At 38.7% G+C, this 19814-nt stretch overlaps 1 protein-coding gene and 1 non-coding gene across 5 annotated transcripts in view; one reads left to right on the top strand and one right to left on the bottom strand.

The window, feature by feature from the left end:
* Positions 1-19814, top strand: part of LOC110581824 (spermatid perinuclear RNA binding protein) — a 124134-nt gene that overhangs the window by 38423 nt on the left and 65897 nt on the right. The gene's annotated exons all lie outside the window — the stretch shown is intronic.
* Positions 12597-12727, bottom strand: LOC123326565. The gene has a single exon (XR_006541181.1). It is a non-coding gene; the product is annotated as a small nucleolar RNA SNORA63 (small nucleolar RNA).

The following is a 19814-nucleotide window of genomic DNA, read 5'->3' as shown; positions in this document are numbered from 1 at the left end:
ATCTGTAGTCAGAAGAGCGGGAAGGAGGTAGTTAAATCTGTGATGAAACTGTGTGTCATAGGAGGAAGCTGTAAATATACCATAGGAAAGATGTAGGAATTGTGCTGGTTGCTGAATTTAGAAACATTATTTGTGGGTTCTGTTTAATACGGTCTCTTCCGGAAATGGCGTGTAACCTGAGGATGCTAACTAAGCTTCCTCCATAGGTATGAAGAATAAAAACCACTTTCTCTGTTAACATTTTTTTCCAAGGGAAATTGTATAAAGCCATTGAAGCATCAGGACTGATGGACTAGGAATGCATTTAAGTGAGGGCTCATTAATCTTTTAAGAAGTAGAAAAGCAAACATGTCAGAAGCAGTGTGGATTTACAGTATTAAAATGCCAGTATCTTCAAATATTGTCACAAAGGAGAATGGGAAATGATTCAAGAATGGACATCACTTGGGGAGCCTGGGTGGCTCAGTCGTTAAGCGTCTGCCTTCGGCTCAGGTCATGATCCCAGGATCCTGGGATTGAGCCCCGCGTTGGGCTCCCTGCTTGGTGGGGAGTCTGCTGCTCTCTCTCCCACTTCCCCTGCTTGTGTTCCCTCTCTTACTGTGTCTCTCTCTGTCAAATAAATAAAATCTTAAAAAAAAATGGACACCACTTATGTATTTCTTTTAAGGTTGAATAGTTCAGCATAAAACCAGATGCCTTTACTGACAATACCCAACAAGCAGCTAATTGTAATTTTAAGTGAGGTTTAACTTATTATTGGAATGATTTTACTAGAGAAATTGCCTTTCCGTGTGAACGTAAACTAAGTCTAGAACTAAACACATGGTGCTGTTTTTTAGATTGTATGTCATATATTCTCTGGTCTCTCATTACTAATGATTTGAACATTTTTGTTTTAATTGGCAACTTAAAAAAAAATTCCTATAAATACTTTCACATTTTTCCTATTTTCCATATTTGTGTTTTCTATAAATTGGCAAGGGAAGAACTTTGCATATGGTCTGTTTTTCTTGGAATAAGAGATTTTTTTTTTCCTGTCTTCCTTTCTTTCTGGTCTGTTTTCCTAACCTTTAACCATGCTGTTAACAGATGATCAATTTATCCTTGTATTCATCATTTTAACTGTTTTGAAAAAGCTCAATTTCTAACAGTGACTTAAGTTTTCTCATGACAGCATCATTTAGGATTGTATAACTCATTTGATTATGACAGTTTTGATTCTTGAAACTCCTTTTATATTTTGAGTTGAGTTTGTATCTATATAATGCTGAATGGAAAGCCTGACCTTACATTTTAAGTTACTGAATGATTGTTTTTTTCTGACCCCTTAGCTGAATTTTCAGTTGATTGACCATACCTTATGAAGCAGACAAGGCAGGTATCTTTTACTTGAAGGTACTTTAGTGTAGAGACCCACAGGTTTTGGCACCTAACAGATTTGGGTTCAAATTGTATGTTTGCCCTTGTGGTGAGTCTCAGTTCCTCAAATGAGGAGCATTTATTTATTTATTTATTTATTTATTTGACAGAGAGATAGAGAGCACAAGTAGGCAGAGCGGCAGGCAGAGGGAGAGGGAGAAGCAGGCTCTCCACTGAGCAGGGAGCCGGACGTGGGGCTCGATCCCAGGACCCCAGGATCATGACCTGAGCCGAAGGCAGCCGCTTAACCGACTGAGCCACCCAGGCGCCCCAAATGAGGAGCCTTAAAGTGGAGATTGATCATGGGCTGATGTAAACATTAAGTTAGATGATTAATGTAAAGTGTCTTGTACACACTGGAACATGGGGGATCAAAAATGAAGCTACTGCCAAGGTGATCATTTTACAAGATCGGTCATGTAATTGTGTATGTTGTGGTAGTAGTGTTTGCTGTTTATATGAGCAGTTTCCTCAAATGAGTTATCTGGGAATAAAGCATGTTTAGAATGAATTGCAGTCAGCATCTCAGTTGAAGCACATTCTTATAAACTTGAATTTGCTTCCCAGCAAGCAAAGGGTGCACAGTAACTGTGCTCATAGCACCTACTTGCCTACAGCCTAGTAGAGATATGGCCCTAGGGCAAGAGTGTCTAAGTTATGAGTCTAGCTGTGTTACAGCTATGGAGAATGATGAGGAGGTGCTCGTATGCCCCCCACAAAAATACCAAGACAGCGGCACCTGGGTAGCTCAGTCGGTTAAGTGTCAGGTCATGATTTCAGGGTTGTGAGATCAAGCCCTGCATTGGGCTCAGCACTGGGCATGGAGCCTGCTTAAGATTCTCTCTCTCCCTCTCCCTATCCCCCCTGCTCACATGCACGCTCGCTCACTTACTCTCAAAAAAAAAGTACCAAGACAGAGTCATAATTGGGTCATCAGTCATTTATTCACTTGTTTATTCATTTGATAAATATTTGAGGGTTACTATCCAGGTACTGTGATATATACAAGGAATACAGCAGAGAACAAAACGTAGTATCTGCCTTTAAGGAACATGTAGTTATAGAACTGATAAGTGGTGCAACATAAGGCAAAGCTAGTGCAGTGGGAGCAAATGGGAGGGATAATTTATTCAGTCCTGGCTGGGAAGGGGCTGAGGGTAGAGGTCAAGATCAGGGAAATCTGCATGGGGAAGGTGCTGTCTAAGCTGAGGGCATAATGAGGGTAAAAGGTTTAGAAGTTAAGGGTGGTATTTTGAAATTTTTATTTTAAGAGTAGAGCATCTTATTTCTGAGAATAGGTTACTGAGTAAGCATGCTTGAGTCTAATTTCCACCAGAAGTGGGAAATCAGATTTTAGAAATCCTTTCTTTTTCTCATTGTTATTGGGGATAGGGAGGGAGTAGGCCTAATTTTGTGCTCTGGAAAAACTAGAGTCCAGAATCTCACTTGGAAGCTGGAGTTTTAAACATTACCAACAAGGTGTCTATTTAGTTTCTGTAATTTTGTTACAATAAATATTTGTTGACTCAGTAGCAAAAGGGATTGGCATGGTTCTGGTCCCTACCCCGCCTCCATCCTTAAGAATTAAGATCTGAGAGGCTAAATGATTGGGTGAGCAGTGTAGATAGTACTGAGAACACTGGGCTTTGGAATCAGGCAGCTGATTTAGTACATGAATCATAAATAAACATGAATTCATATCTTGGCTCTGTCACTCACCCTACGGTACTGGGCAAATAATGTCTCTGTTAAGAATGTTTAAAGACATTCTTGTTTAGTTTCAAACAGATTTTGATGTAGATGGTTCTTCAGGGATGAGGAATCCAAGACTCAGGTAAGTTACATGCTTGCTCTTCTATACACATATACGTGTGTATATATATGTGTGTGTGTGTATGTATATATGTATATGTATGTCAAGATTCATAATAATGTTAATAGATTTTTATGTTCTTTCATAACTGTATGAGATAGGTAGATAGAGGTGTTGCCACAGAGGAAATGAAATGGTGCTTTGAAGGGAGAATTGGTTTTAGACTTGGGTTGGATGGAGGAAGGCTTCCTGGAGAGGTAGCCTTTTGAGAGATGAGTGGGCTTTTTTGGCGGATGCTTTCTAGTAGAGTGAGTCATGAGGAGCTCCAGTTCTGTAGACAGGTTATCGGGTTTGAATCCTGGCTTTGCCATTGACTAGCTGCTTGATCTCAGAGAAGTTACTCTTCTAGACTATTGTTTCCTCTGTAAAATTGATATAATCACATCTCCCACAGAGGGTTTTTGAGGATTAAATGAAGTAATGCATGTAAAATGCTTACGCAAGTGCTTGGCATACAGCAGACATTGCTATTATTACTGCGGCATCATCATTATTACTGATAGGGATTGGGGAAGCCTTTTTAGACAAGAGAGAATTCTGTTCTGTCTTGATAAACTATCAAGTTTTTTTTTTTTTAAGATTTTATTTGACAGAGAGAGAGAGAACACAAAAGCAGGGGGAGAGGGAGAAGCAGGCTCCCCTCTGGGCAGAGAGCCTGACCTGGGGCTCGATCCCAGGACTCTGGGATCGTGACCTGGGCCCAAGGCAGATGCCCAAACGAGTGAGCCACCCAGGGGCACCTAAACTATCAAGTTTTGATAAATCTAGTGGTTGTATTTTTCCGTTTATGAGTCACACACTGAATAATTGAGATTTACTCTGGATTCTTCTTGAACTGCAGAATTTGTTGCAGACTGAAAAAAACACCAGTCACAAGCTCATGGTATTGTGTTGCTGTCCCTTGAGTTCAGGACTCGCTATCATTGGTAGGTTGGAAGGGTCATCTTCTCTGTTTATATAACACTGTACTTTCTCAAATACTTGCCCAACTGTTACTCCATGATCCTCACAGTAGCCTTGTGAAGCACATAGGGTGGGAAGTCTTATTTTTCCGGAAGCAGAATCCACAGGACCAGGGAGAGGTCTCTGTGACTGTTAGTGGCCATTCCAACACTTATATTCTGGTCTTCTGACTTATATTCCACTTTTTCCTTTAGTTTTTTGTGAATAGAAGTCTGTCAGTAGACCTGAGTTTGCATTTAATTGCTGCCATTTACTAGTTGAGTGATCTTGTAAGAGTTCTTTAATTTATGAGTCTGTTTTTCCATCTGTCAGATGATGAGACTTTGAATCACATAGGATTGTTTGTGATGCTGAATTTACTTTGTGTAATGCTTTGTAAGAATTGCTTTGTATAATGTTGTAGGGTAGTGTGTATTAAGACACAAGTTTATTCATTAATTGGTGTCTTATCTGCCTAATGATAATTCAGGTAGAAAATATTCCTATTTCAATATTGCCTCTAATGTTTTTATCCTGCTTATTTGAGGGTAAGATCTTTGATAGTGATGTGAAGGCTCTGTCTTGGGAAAACCTAGGCGATCTGGGAGTGTTTGACAGGTGAATAATAACACTTCACAAAATAACAATCTATTTTTCACATCATTACTTACATTGCTTGGTCTTACCCCTTTGTCTTTCTCTTGCTCTCTCTCTTTTTTGGTTTAGTATTACCCAGATGGTTAAACAATTTAAAGCTTTCCAGCTAATAAATACGTTATTTTAGAAGTTTGCAGTTTCTTTCCCACGGGAAATTCAGACAAGGGAATTTCTTTTACATATGAAGATCATTTTTCATGTGTGTTTATCAGTTATTTATATACTGTTATCCTCATGAACCTCTGTCAGAGGTAGGTGAGTATATAGTTCTATAAATACCATATTAATTGGAAATTACAAAACGTACAAATTGAATAGAACAAATTGTTTTTATAATCTTACTTTTTCTTGAATGTTTAAAAATACATATTTGGGCACTTATTTATTAAGTGGTTGAGTTAGTTGTTATGAAAACCCTAATTTTAAGTTTTCTAATAGCTGAGAAAATCTGCGTGAAGGAAGAATTTTTGCATTTTACTTGTTCTTTTTCTGAACAGAGGTTGTGAAAAAGTACTGAGGTTGACTTGGAAGTGTCATTTGTGAGTTATGAGGCTCTTGAGTTAGCATCTATATTTTAATTGGGCGAAAAACAAGTTGTCTTGTAAAATACATCTGTGGACATGGAAGTTTTTGTTGCCTTTCCAATATGTAGCAAACTATGAGTACTTATTAAATTGCAGTTTCATGAGTACTGTTGTATTGAGTATGCCAGGAGTCCAATCATAATATGTGACTTAGACATAATAAATGGCCTTATAACTTATGATACCATTTTGGCAATTCATATTTTTAAAGTTATCCACATTAGGAAAAATAGTATAATAGCTGTTTACAGTTGAGTAGCTTTGACTTTAATTTAAAAAGTTAAGTCAAGAAGACCAAAACTCAGTTTAGTCAACATAGGCTTTAGTTAATATAGGCTTGGAAGCTTTTTAAAAAATTGGATATAGGGATGCCTGGGTGGCTCAGTCCCTGAGTTACTGAAAGGGATCGAGTCCTGTGTTGGGCTCCCTGCTCAGTGGGGAGTCTGCTTCTCCCTCTCCCTCTGCTGTTCCCCCTGCTTGTGCTCTCTCTCTCTCACAAATAAATCAATAAAATCTTTTAAAAAAATTGGATATAATGTGCATGGACTTAGATAATGGATTAGCTGTAATCCTTGTTTAGGGCATGCTGTCATTGGTTCACACATAGCCTTGTTTTTGTTTTATTTATTTTTAAAGATTATTTATTTTAGAGAGAGTGAGCATGCACGTGGCTGGGGTGTGTGCAGAGGGAAAGAATCTCAAACAGACTCCCCACTGAGCGCAGAGCCCAATGTGGGGCTCCATCCCAGGACTCTGAAATCATGACAAGCCGAAATCAAGAGTTGGACAGTCAACCGACTGAGCCATCCAGGCTTACTCTCTTTTTAAGAATTTAAGAAGCCACGGTGAACCCACCACCAGAACAAAAGGATATAGGTCCTTAATAATCTACATCTGACTTTTTTTAGGTTCTTCCACCCTCATACCTCTCCCCTTGCCCCAGAACTTACGACCTGAATTCTGTGTTCCTCATTCTCTAGTTTTCCGGTTTTGTATAGCTTCATCACATCTTTATGGATTCTTAGAAAGTATATCTTTTTGTTTTTGGCTTTAACTTTACAAAAAAGACATTCTATATGTAATCATTTGGGACTTAGTATTTTTATTTAATATTGTATTGCTAAGATATATCCATATTATTGCGTGTCATTGTAGTTCCTTCAGTTTGCTGAGTAATAATCCATTATATCAAAGTAACATAGTTTATTCATTCAGTCTCCTGTGAATGGGCATTTTCCATGTTTTCTAGGTTTTTGCTACCATGAACAATTTTGCTGTGATCATTTTAATACGTCTTTTGTACATGTAAGTTTCTCTTCATACATACCTAGGAGTAAAACCCCTGGGTAATAAAGAATGGGATTATTCAATTTGTGGAAATTATGCCAGACATTTTTTCCCCACTATCAATCTATAAAAGACCCTATGGACATATCCTTTCTAACACTTGGAATTGTCAGACAATTTTTGTTGCTTAAATGGGTATAAATGGTATTATCTTTTTATTGGTCTTGTGTTTTTTGTTTTTTTCCTGTGAAATGTTTGTTCGTGACCTCTGTTTTTGTTTTTGTTTTTCTTTCACCTGGGTTGTTTGTGCTTTTCTTTTGGATTTTAAGTCATCTTTATATAGTTTTGATACTTTTGTTGGATGTATATATTCCAAAAGCCTTTTCAGTTTTTGACTTCTCATGTTCTTTAGGGTGTTTTTGATGACCAGAAGTTCTTGATTTTAATATACTTGAATATAATTTATAGTCAACACTCTGTGTCTTCAAGGAATTGTTTGTCTTTTTCTTATTATATATGCCAATATCTGTTAACATTACAGATGACATTTATTTAAAGGCCTGAGATTGCAGTTGTAGGACAATAGAGAAGGCGGAATGTAGCTTAAAATGTGAATAACACTCATTGCTCATCCCCGACCCCCAATAGAAAATAAACCCTTGCTAAAAGCTGGATTCACATTTGTGCTTTAAACCTGAGTGGAGGTCACTGGTCTGCTATCCTGATTTTTCCCTGACCTCTTACCAGCCTATATGTCTCTTGAATGATTTACTCTTTCTCTGGACCTTAGTCTGAATGTATGGTTCAAAAAAATTTTTTTAATAATGACTGTTGGTGAGTTATTTTTATTGTTGAATTTTAAAATAGTCGGAATAAAGCTTAACTTGAAGAAATTTGTATTAAAGCATTCTGCAATAAAACATTTTCAGAAATTATTTTTTCTATACTTTGGTTTTAATATTTCTAAAAAAGACTTCACTTAAATGCAGTTCTGCTATTCATGTAGCTTGTCACAGGCATTTGTATGGCAGGTACCCATATCTCCTGTCACTTCTATATATTACATACTTTGTTCTGTGGCAGATTTGAATTCTGAAATCTCTCCTCCAGAGCATGTGTGCGCGTGCATGTACACACACACATACCTTGCTCTTTCAAAACCATCCTTTTCTGCTGTTGGGAAAGTGTACACAGAGAACTTCTTGTGCTTTATTCATTGTTGCCATCCCAAAAATAACATGTATTTGTGTAGGGCTTTATCAGGTGCTTTTATATGCATTTCCTCACTTTTAATCCTTACGTAAAACCTGGGTGATTGGCAGGGCAGGTTATAGTCCTACTTTAGACTGTACTAATACTGAGCTTTGAAGACATAAAGTCAGCATGTTCCTGGTACATTACGATACTTCGTATTTGTTGGATGGATGAATGAATGAATAAATGGTTAGTCAGTCTCACCCTGATGCCCTTTGCATTATACCATTGCTTCAAATTTAGCTATGCCCCAGAAGAGATCTTGGTATATAGTAGAAACTAGAATGTTTGTTGACTACAACTTCTGCTTCTGACTATGATGGAGTAACTGGTTCTGGACTAGCCTTTCTGCCATTAAGAAACATGAAACTGGACAAAATATATGAGGCAGCTCTTTCAGGCTTTTGACAACAGGCCTGTGATCTTGAAATTCATGAAATGAGTCCCACGACTGCCCCTGCTTTCTGCCTGAGAATAATTTCCTGAGCTGGAATCTAAGCAGAGCACACTGGCCAACTGTGTTGAGTCAGAATTTAGAGCAGCTAAAATTGGGTAGAATCTTTAGGGCAGGACACTGGAGAAGAGGAAGCGCTATAGGAGGGGTTCCCAGATGTTTCTGTGTGGATTCCTGATGAATTATTGGTGAAGAGTAGGGCTGTCCATAGGGGAGAAAGGCCGGAAGGTTTATCAGAGTGGCTGCCCCAGAGTTGGGAATGGAACAGAGATGCTTGAGGTTGTACAGCTGTGGGTATTGGAGTTCTGGCCCAGGCAGAATTGAGAGAGAGACCTGATTGACGCCCTGGGCATGTGGGTGAAACACTAGAAATAGAAAGACCATGAGGTAAAGTAAGGATTGGCAAACTCTGTCAATAAAGTTTTATTAAAACACAACCATACCCACTTATTTTCATTCTCCAGTGGCAAAGTTCAGTATTGCCACTGAGACTGTAGGCCTGGCAAGCCTACAGTGTTCACTACATTGTCTCTGTAAGAAAAGATTTTCTGACTTCTGCCCTAGAGTAAAGCCTACTCTGAACCTTCCCGTAACAAAGCCTATAATCAAATCCTGACAAAATCTTCAGAGGAGACAGAACTTGGTAGTTGACTTCTGCCAGGTTATAGAGACTTGGGAAACATCTTAGGCTTTCCATAGTTCTGCCCTAACAAAAGTACTACTAGATCTTTATTTAGAATTAGAACGTTTCTTTGTTTTTTTAAAGATTTTATTTATTTATTTGACAGAGAGATAGACAGAAGAGCCCAAGCAGAGGGAGTGGCAGAGGGAGAGGGAGAAGCAGGCTCTGCACTGAGCAGGGAACCTGATGTGGGACTCGATCCCAGGACCCTGAGATCATGACCTGAGCCGAAGGCAGACGCTTAACCATCTGAGCCACCCAGGCGCCCCTAGAATTAGAACATTTCTGAGCATACCTCCTGTAATGTTTTGGGACCTTCACACAGTGACAGTGACTCTAGCCTATACTCTCTAATACTTTTTGAGAGTCTTTGGTTATTCACCTGGATAAATCTATGTAGGAATATGTCTCATTCCATTAAATACACACACACACAACTTTTTAGTCTTCTTTGATGGGGGATCTTTCTTGTATCTTCTATCCAACATCAGTATTTAAAGTGAAAAATTTGGTAATCCCCAAAGGCTAAGAGCTAAAATAATTTTCTGCTTAAGAGGACCAAGGTTCGGGGCACCTTGGGTGGCTCAGTCATTAAGTGTCTGCCTTTGGCTCAGGTCATGATCCCCATGTCCTGGGATTGAGCCCTGCTCAGTGGGGAGCCTGCTTCTCCCTCTCCAGCTTCCCCCTGCTTGTGTTACCTCTGTCGCTGTCTCTCTCTGTCAAATAAATAAATAAAATCTTTAAAAAAAGAGGACCAAGTTTCCTTTTTCTTTCTGAATATTTTATACACGTGGACGTAATTTTAAAAACATTTTGAAATTATAAATTGTTTCAGGCATATAGACAAAGTAGAATATAATAAATAATGTGCACTCACCATACACAACTTTTTCACAAGCTAGCATTTTGCCAAATTTGCTTTGTTTTCTTAAGAAGTACTACTCAGGTACATACCATGTGTGTATCCCTCCTTAATGCTGTTCTATTCCTTCTTTTCCCAGTGGTAACCTCTCCTGAATTTTGTTTGTCATTACCTCGAATGATTTTTACACTAAAAATAATTTATCCATAAATTATATATAACATTATTTTATGCCTTTTCAGGCTCTTTATAAAAGGAATCACTTTGTACGTATTATTCTACAACTAGCTTTTCTACCCAGCATTGTTGTGGGTTTAGAAATGATGAAATGTATTACTGTAATTCATTAACTACACAATTTATATCTTCATTCTCTTGTTGATGGACATTTAGGTTTACAGCGTTTTGTGATTATAAAAAGTGCTGCAGTGAACATTGATTTTTAACCTATCTTACTGTGTGTTGGAGTTTCTCTACATAATGTAACCAGAAATAGTATTGTTGCTGTAGGATATCCACACCTTTGACTATTAGTTACTACTAAATTGCTCCCTAAGATGGTTTTATAGTTTTGGTTTTGTGCAGTTAATATAATGGATTCTCTAAAGCAGACATGTTGTGCCTGAAGAAAATACAACATGAAAATCTCATTTTTACTACAGGTAAATTGAAAATTGGCTGTTTAGATTCTTGATAAATTTGTTCCTGTTTAAAAGCCTTCTTAAGGAAGTATTTAAACATATACAAGTAGAGAGAGCGCCTGTGAGTTGTGGAGAACCCCTTTCAGTTTGCAATAATTATCAAGATCAGTCCATTCTTATTTCACTATCCTTTAACCCCCAACTACATTATTTTAAAGAAAATCTCAGATTTTCAGATAATTTCATCTGTAAATAGTATGTATCTCTCAAATTAGATATTAGCACCCCCACCAAGAGAAACCCACACAATACCATAATCACCCTCTAGAGATAATTCCATAATGTTATCAAATTATTCCATATTCAAATTTACCCAACTATCTAGTTTTTAGTTTTATCTACAATATTTAAAATACGATTACATTTAAAAACATACTTCTAAGGATTAAATTTAATATGTCTCATATAAAATGTACTTGTAGATTTCTGGTTTATCACAGAATCGTGTTTAAACACAGTACCTAAAAAGTAATCTGGGTGTAGTCTAACCCTTTTACTTTATAATGAAGGAATTGAGGCTCAGAGAGGTTTGAGATTTATTTAAAATTGGCTAGTTCATTAGTAGCAGAGCTGGAATTAGAAGGCAGATCTTCTGACCCTAAACGCATTGCTCTTACAGTAATTACATTGTATTGGCTACCTTATATTTTTCTTTAGTCCATTACCTCTATCAATTTTTTTTTAAAGTTTACTTATTTATTTTTTATTAATCTGTATCCCCAAGGTGGAGCTCAAACTCATGACCTGTATCAGTTTTGTAAATCTAGCATGTAAGTGTTTTCTTCCAGTGGCTTTTCTTAAATATTAGACTACTGTGCTGTCTGTGAAGTACTAATCTTGTGATTTACATCATAGTGTATTTTAAAAGGAATTTGTGAAAGGATTGAATTATAATATCAACACTTGTGCCAAAGATATTGAGCTGTTCTGAAAAGCTACTTGTCTGTTCTGACCTAGATACACAGTTTCCAACTGTGGCAGAGGATGCCAGAAACAGGAGAATGAGTGTTGGCAAGAGTCTGGAAATTAAATTATTATATTACTGAGGGATCTAATCTGTCTCTTAATATTTAGTACTGTTATATATAAAATTTTTTCTGTATTGACATAATACTTAGTGAATTTATGCATATTTTGAGTCAAAACCAATTGTTTATTTTGCCAAGGTGAAGAGTGACTTCTGTTTGTTTTAAAATTGGTGATTTTTACCATTTTTACTTGTTTATAACTAGATTACAGGTTCTGAGGTTGTTTTGGAAACAACTAATTAAGAAAAATTATCATGTCCATTCTCTCTAGATATAGTTTCTTTTCCATGCTCTGTTCTGTAGAATGGCAACAAAAAGTCTTTTGAGAACCAAAGACACCCTTTGAAGCTTGTTTACCAAGGTGCTGGTTTACCCTTCAGTGTTAAGTGTGCTGCAGTGGGCACAGGAAGACAGAGAATACTTGAATACTTAACTGTTTCTTGGCACATTCATTACTGCGTTTTCCTTTTGACCAGAATTGTCACAAAATCTGTAAATATCAAAGATAATCTCATGTCCTCTATCAGAACCTTTTAGTGAAAAGAACTACTGAGGCATGTACAGTTCAGGTGCTACTTCATGTTTGTGATATAAAGGACTAGATTTCAGGTTGAGCTTTTATTTTATTTTATTTTTTTAAAGATTTTATTTATTTATTTGACAGAGAGAGACACAGCGAGAGAGGGAACACAAGCAGGGGGAGTGGGAGAGGGAGAAGTAGACTCCCCGCTGAGCAGGGAGCCCGATGCGGAGCTCGATCCCAGGACCCTGGGATCATGACCTGAGCCGAAGGCAGACGCTTAATGACTGAGCCACCCAGGCGCCCCTCAAGTCAGTGTTTTACTTGGTAAACATGTCTGAGACCATGCATCCCTGGCTGCTAAGCACCATGGCGGACAGGGCTAGAAAGGTAACAGCTTTATTTTGAGCAGGGGGCAAAGACAAGGCAGCACTTTATAGCTACACTGTAACTAGATCCTGCATCCAGGTTGAGCTTTTAAAGATCACTGTGCAAAATTAAATACACACCTGCTCTTTGGTTTACTTACAGACACGGTGATATGAATTGGAAAAGATGCTAGAGACCTAACCCCAGTTCTAAGGATGGCTCTGCTGATGCGTGATCATTGACAAATCATTTAACATTTTTGTATATTTATACGTTCATATTTTAAAAGATTATAAAATGTGTACCATTTATTCCATTTTTCACTACTTTTCAGGGGATTGTGAACACTGAATGTGATGCTTTATGAGAAAATATTTTGAGAAATTCATTTGAATTTCTCTTTTGTGCCAAACATTGTTCTAGGTGTGCAAAACAAAGAGTGGGCAAAGATACCATATGTCAGTGTGGTAAATGCTATGGAGAGATATAAACAAGTCAGAGATGCCCTGGAGGAGGGGTTGCTATTTTATATAGGATGATCAAAGATAGGCTCATGATAGGGACATTTGAGAAGACATCTGAAAAAGTAAGAGAAGGTGGTATGTGCATACCTGTGGCAATAAATAGCAAATGTAAATGCTCCAAGGAGGGGAAGGTGTAAATTGTTTGAGAAATAGCAAGGATACCACTATGGATGGAACACAGCCAGTGAAGAGGGGAGCAGTGGGGGTGAGGTCAAGAAGTTAAGGGGAATCAGATTGATTTATAGGCCATTATATGAGTGTTTACTCAGAGACCAGAAACCATTGGAAGGTTTTGAGCAAAGAATGACATGACCTCTCAACAATAGCCAAATTATGGAAAGAGTTCATCATCAAATGTCTATCCACTGATGAATGGATAAGATGTGGTGTGTGTATATCTACAGTGGAATATTACTCAGCCATCAAAAAGAATGAAATCTTGCTATTTGCAACGATGTGGATGGAACTAGAATGTATTATGCTGAGCGAAATAAGTCAGTCAGAGGAAGACAAATACCATATGATTTCATTCCTATGTGGAATTTAAGAAACAAAAGAGATGAACATAGGGGAAGGGGAAAAAAAAGAGAGAGGGGGAGGCAAACCATAAGAGACTCTTAAAACTATCAAGAACAAACTGAGGGTTCCTGGAGGGGAGGTGATGGGGGATGGGCTAAATGGGTAATGGGCATTAAGGAGGGCATTTGTGATGAGCACTGGGTGTTATATGTAAGTGATGAATTACTAAATCCTATATTACACTGTATGTTAACTAGAATTTAAATAAAAGCTTTTTAAAAAAAGAATGACATGACCTAATTTAAATTTTAAAGGGAACACTCTGGATGCTATTGTTCTAGGTAAAGAGAACAGGGTAAAGGTGAAAGATTTGCTGATGGATTAGATGTGGGGTGTGATAGAGAGAGAAGAGAGCTGTCAAGATTGACTTTTTATCATAAGCTATTGGAGAAAAGGGGTAGTTGCCTTTTCTTGAGCGAGGGAACACTGGAAGGAGCAAAGTTTGTTTTTGTTTTTTGGGGGGCGCAGGTCAGGAATTGGTCTGGTGCACATTTTAAGATGTTTATTAGACATCCAGGTGGATACGTTGATTATGTATTTGAGTGTGAATCTGGAACTCGGGGTGATACAAATTTGATGGTCCTTGGTGTGTAGATGGTATTTAAAGCCTCAAGCCTGAGTGAGATTGTCAAGTGAGTTACATGTACAGTGGTGAAGGGATTCAGTGTGAGGGCTGAGTCCCTTGGCATTCCAGCATTTAGAGGCTCTGAAGATAAGAAAGCAAGGAGCCAGCAAAGTAATTTATGAAGTAGGACGAGAACTAGGAGTGGAGTACTGGATGGAAGCCAAGGGAAGTAAAATGTTTCAAGTAGGGAGCAGTCAGCTGTGTCACCTGTTGCTGAGAGAGGTCAACTAAGGTGAGGACTGAGAATTGTTCACAGTATTTAAGCACCATGGGAGTCCTAGGGGACCTTGGCAAGAGCTGTTCCAGTAGAGCATTGGGGTGAGAGGCTGATTGGGGTGAATTTAAGAGAATGGGAGGAGAGGAAATTGAAACCAAAAATGTAAACTCAAAGAATTATTTGTGTTTGAAAAAAGAAGAGAAGATGTGAAATAATCATTAAAGTGAATGATTTTTTCTTTTTTTTTTTAGACTTTATTTGAGAGAGGTAGCGCATGCACGCGAGCACAGGAGGGGGCAGAGGGAAAGGGACAAGCAGACTCCCCACTGAGCGGGGAGCCCCACATGGGGCTCACACGGGGCTTGATCGAAGGACCCTGAGATCATGACCTGAGCTGAAGTGAGATGCTTAACCGACTGAGCCACCCACGTGCCCCTGAATTTTTTTTTTTTTTAAAGATTTTATTTATTTGACAGAGCACAAGCAAAGGGAGAGAGAGGGAGAAGCAGGCTCCCTGCTGAGCAAGGAGCCCGATGTGGGACTCGATCCCAGGACCCTGGGATCATGACCCGGGCCGAAGGTAGCTGCTTAACCGACTGAGCCACCCAGGCATCCCAACCCCTGAATTTTTTTTTCCAATGGGGCTTAGCATCCTGGGATTCCAAATGCTAGGATTACTCACCTAGTCATTATGACAACCAAGAAACTCTACCTCACATTTTCAAATCCCCCATAAATTTATGGGAAGAGATGGTGGGTGACCTTTCAGATGGAACCTTCTTGGATTCTGCAGTTAGGTGCTCTCTAAGGGTTGAATTCAGATTTTTATTGAGCCTCCCTCAGTGCAGGTCATTGTATGAGGTGCTGTGGAGATTTATTTCATTAAGGAGCTTATGATAAAAACAACTGAAGCCAGGTATTATTAGGAAGTTGAAAAAATGCTTGATGGCTCAAAGAAGGAAGAAATTATATTGATCTCAGGCACTAGGTAAAGCTTCATGGAGAGGTAGATTTGAGATGGACAGTTAATGAATAGAATAATGACAGATCATGGTGGAGTAGAAGTTGCAGTCCAAGTAAGGGAAAGGTTTAATTTAAAGCTTAGCAGTGGGGCGCCTGGGTGGCTCAGTCAGTTAAGCGTCTGCCTTCAGCTCAGGTCATGATCCTGGTGTCCTGGGATCAAGCCCCACATCGGATTCCCTGCTCAGTGGGGAGCCTGCTTCTACCTCTCCCTCTGCCCCTCCCCCTGCTTGTACACACACACACTCACTCTAATAAACAAATAAAATCTAAAAAAATAAAAATAAGAAAAATCTTAGTAGTAGCATATTGCAGGGTGTTCTGGGGAAGAGTCATTATTCTCGATTTGGCTGGAACTACAGCGATGAGAGAAAGGACAGGGAAACAGTTACATTAGTGTTGTGTTATGGAGGACCTTGGTGCCACACAGAGTGGATGAATGGAATGCTGGTTGCTTTACGTAATGATTAGTCTTTGAAGGTTTTGAAGGGGAACTTGATATTCTCAAGGTTAAGTTTCCCCCCAGAGAAGGGCTGGAGTGGGGAGAGAATAGTGTAGGAGGGGGTAGGTTCCTCTAAATGGTAAAACATGGCAAAACTAGACATTGTAGTATACAAGATTTTGAAATATAGGTATCTTTGATTTGGAAACATCCTTTGTAGTAAAGCAAGGAGCAAAACTCAGCATTTCCATTCTCATGCTATATCCCTTTTCTTGTTTTTAATTCAGGGAGCTTGCCTTATTTATGAGTTTTCTATACTTGACTTTCAGAACAGCACAGTCTTATTTTATTTTCCTCCTACCTCTTAGGCCACCCCTTCTCTGACTGTAGTTGTGCCTCTTCTGTTTTCTCCCATTCATTGGTATACCTGCCTATTCCCTTGGTGATCTTGTGGCGTTATATAAAGTACCAAATGTATATCTTAATCCAAACCTCTCTTCTAAATTATAGGTTCATATCCAGTTGCTTACTTAAGATATCTAATCAATATCTGGAATTCAGCATGTACAGAGCTGAATTCCTAATCTTAATCCCCCAAACCTGCTCTCCTTTCACTTTTCCTGACTCATCTGCTCAGGCCAAAAACCTTGAAATCTTGATGCTTCCAGTTCACTCATACTCACACGTCCATTTTGCTAGGAAGTCCTGAATCATCTTTCCTTTCAGAATATATACATGATCTGATCATTAAACCTCCCAGTGGTCTCCTTCCTTCCAGTTTTGCCTTCTCTATTATGTATTTCAATGTGGCAATCATAGTGACCTTTTAAAAATATGAGTCCGGGGGCGCCTGGGTGGCTCAGTCGTTAAGCATCTGCCTTCGGCTCAGGTCATGATCCCGGGGTCCTGGGATCGAGCCCCGCATCAGGCTCCCTGCTCCGCGGGAAGCCTGCTTCTCCCTCCCCCACTCCCTCTGCTTGTGTTCCCTCTGTCGCTGTGTCTCTCTCTGTCAAATAAATAAATAAAATCTTTAAAAAAAAAAATATATGAGTCCGATATTACCACTTCTCTGCTTAAAACCCTGTAAGGGCTCTCCATCTCACTCAGAGTGAAAGCCACAGTCTTTAAGGTGACTAGAAGGACCTCCATTATTAGGAGATGACAAACTTTCGTCCCTGGACCAAATTTGGCCCACTGCCTGTTTTTGTATGACCTGCGGCTAAGAATAATTTTTACATTTTAAAATGGTTAAAAAATAAAAAATTGGTATTTTGTGATGTGAACATTATATGAAATCAAGATTTCTGTGCCTGGGGCACCTGGGTGGCTCAATTGGTTAAGCAATTGCCTTTGGCTCAGGTCATGATCCTGGAGTCCCGGGATCAAGTCCCACATTGGGTTCCCTGCTTGGCGGGGAGTCTGCTTCTCCCTCTGACCCTCCCCCCTCTCATGCTCTCTCTCTCTCTCATTCTCTCTCTCTCTCAAATGAATAAAACATTTAAAAAATAAAAAAAAAAGATTTCTGTGCCTGTATAAAGTTTTATTGGGACACAGCCACTCCCATTTGTTCACATTTTTTCTATGGCTACATTTGTACAATAAAGGCAGAATTGAGTAGTAAAGACCTCATGGCTTGAAAAGCCTAAGCTGTTTAATATCTAGTCCTTTAAAGAAAAAATTTGCTAACCTCTGCCCTTAGTGATCTGGTCCTTCACTATCACCCCTCCATCCTTACTACCCTTTTCTCCCTCTACTCACCCTTCTCTAGCCATCCAGCCACATTGGCCCCCTTGTTCCTTCACCTCACCAAGCACATTCTTCCTTCCCCTGCCAGGAATGCTCATTCCACAGATATCTGCGTGGCTAACTCCCTTACCTCATCAGTTCTTTGCTTGGGTGTCACGTTCTCAGTAAGGGCTGTCCATCTGTGTAAAATGCATTCCCCTCTGGATACTGCCTTACTTGCACTTTCACTGGCCCTCTTCTCTTTCTTTTCCCTCCACTTCACACCTTCTAACATACTGTTTAATTTACTTATTTTTGTATTTATGGCTTTGTTGTTTTTCCCTCTCTGCTCTTAAACAACAAAGGCAGGGATTTTTGTCTGTCTTGTTCACTAATGGATCCTAAGTGCCTAGAATAGTGGCTGGCATATTATAGGTGCTCAACAAAGCCTTGCTGAGATGCATCGAATTATTGATTCTTTCACCAAATGGGCCATCTAACGGGGTGGTATAGTTCTGTCACGTAACTATTCTGTCAAGGATTGGGAAGGACTGGTGTCCGTTTATTTCAGTGAGGAGGTATATTTTCCTATTACCATTTCCTTCGATTGGTTACTTGCTAACATCTTTTCCATCTTGCTCTGGGACAATCAATAAGTATTCAGAAAGTGTTCTGGTTCAACTTAACTGGCTCCTACAGCCCATTCTATGTTAGGATTGTAGCCATGGGTATACCACTCTTGCATAACTGTTAATTGATAAAGGACCTTTTGACCTGATCCCAGTATTGCAAGGCTTCAAATGATATGGTGGGATTGAGCTTTTCCATCATTCTGGGTGTTTGGGGTAGAGATGAATAGCTAGATTTTTGAAGTTAGGTGTATGTGATTTATAGGTTTTTCAGTTTAGCCTTCCCCTATGTGCCTTTTTAATGTAGACAATGAAAGGAAATTTCCAGAGGAAAATACTGAAATTCAGTGTTCTTTTCATGTGAATATTATATACAAACTCAATGATACCATGTAGAGAAAATTTATTTGAAGGGATTTGGGGGAGGAGTATTTGCTCTTTGTGTGTCTGAGTTGATTCATCCCCTGTTATATTCTCTGAGCTACCAAGCATAGTGCCAGGTACACAATAGACTATTAATTAGTATGTATTTGCTCGTAAATCTCATATAATGTATCTTAAAGTGATATTCTTGGAGTATCAGTGAGGTCTTTTTTGAATTTTATCTTGCCCATCTTTTTTTTATTATTATGTTATGTTAATCGCCATACATTACATCATTAGTTTTTGATGTAGTGTTCCATGATTCATTGCCCATCTTTAATATAGTGGACATGTGATTGTTTCATAATGGAGAAGTAGAACCCAGATATTTTATTTATACATAGCTTCTTTGGAGAGGCTGCATGTATTAGTATTAACAAAAAACAAAAAGTTTTCTATTCAGCTACTATTTTAGAATAATAAGTAATTTCCTGGATTTCTATGTTATTACTTGGAATTTCTTAAGGTAAGTATACTGTAATAATTATTTACCTTAATATTTAGTATTTTCTCTTAATTGCTTTTCAGAAAATGCTTAAATATTTGACTAAGTTTTATATTATAAAGACAGGGAGCATAGTCATTTTTCAGTTTTGAGGTTTGCTTGTAGGAAAAGCGTCTAATATTCTTACATATAAAAACCTAGCTTTGTGGGCTGGGTAGCCTGACATATAAAGCCTTTCACCTTTAAAGGTTAGTTAAAAAAAAAAAGATAACATCACCAAGAGGATAACCCATGAAATAGAAAGTTGATGAGTTGGACTTCATACAATTAAAAACTTCTGGGCGCCTGGGTGGCTCAGTTGGTTGAGCGACTGCCTTCAGCTCAGGTCATGATCCCAGGTCCTGGGATCGAGTCCCGCATCGGCCTCCCTGCTCTGCAGGGAGCCTGCTTCTCCCTCTCCCACTCCCCCTGCTTGTGTTCCCTCTCTCGCTGTGTCTCTCTCTGTCAAATAAATAAATAAAATCTTTAAAAAAAACAAAAAAACAAAAAAAAA

Source organism: Neomonachus schauinslandi, chromosome 13 (genome assembly GCF_002201575.2).
Source record: "Neomonachus schauinslandi chromosome 13, ASM220157v2, whole genome shotgun sequence".
Lineage (NCBI taxonomy): Eukaryota > Metazoa > Chordata > Mammalia > Carnivora > Phocidae > Neomonachus > Neomonachus schauinslandi.
This window is presented reverse-complemented; position numbering and strand designations above follow the sequence as displayed.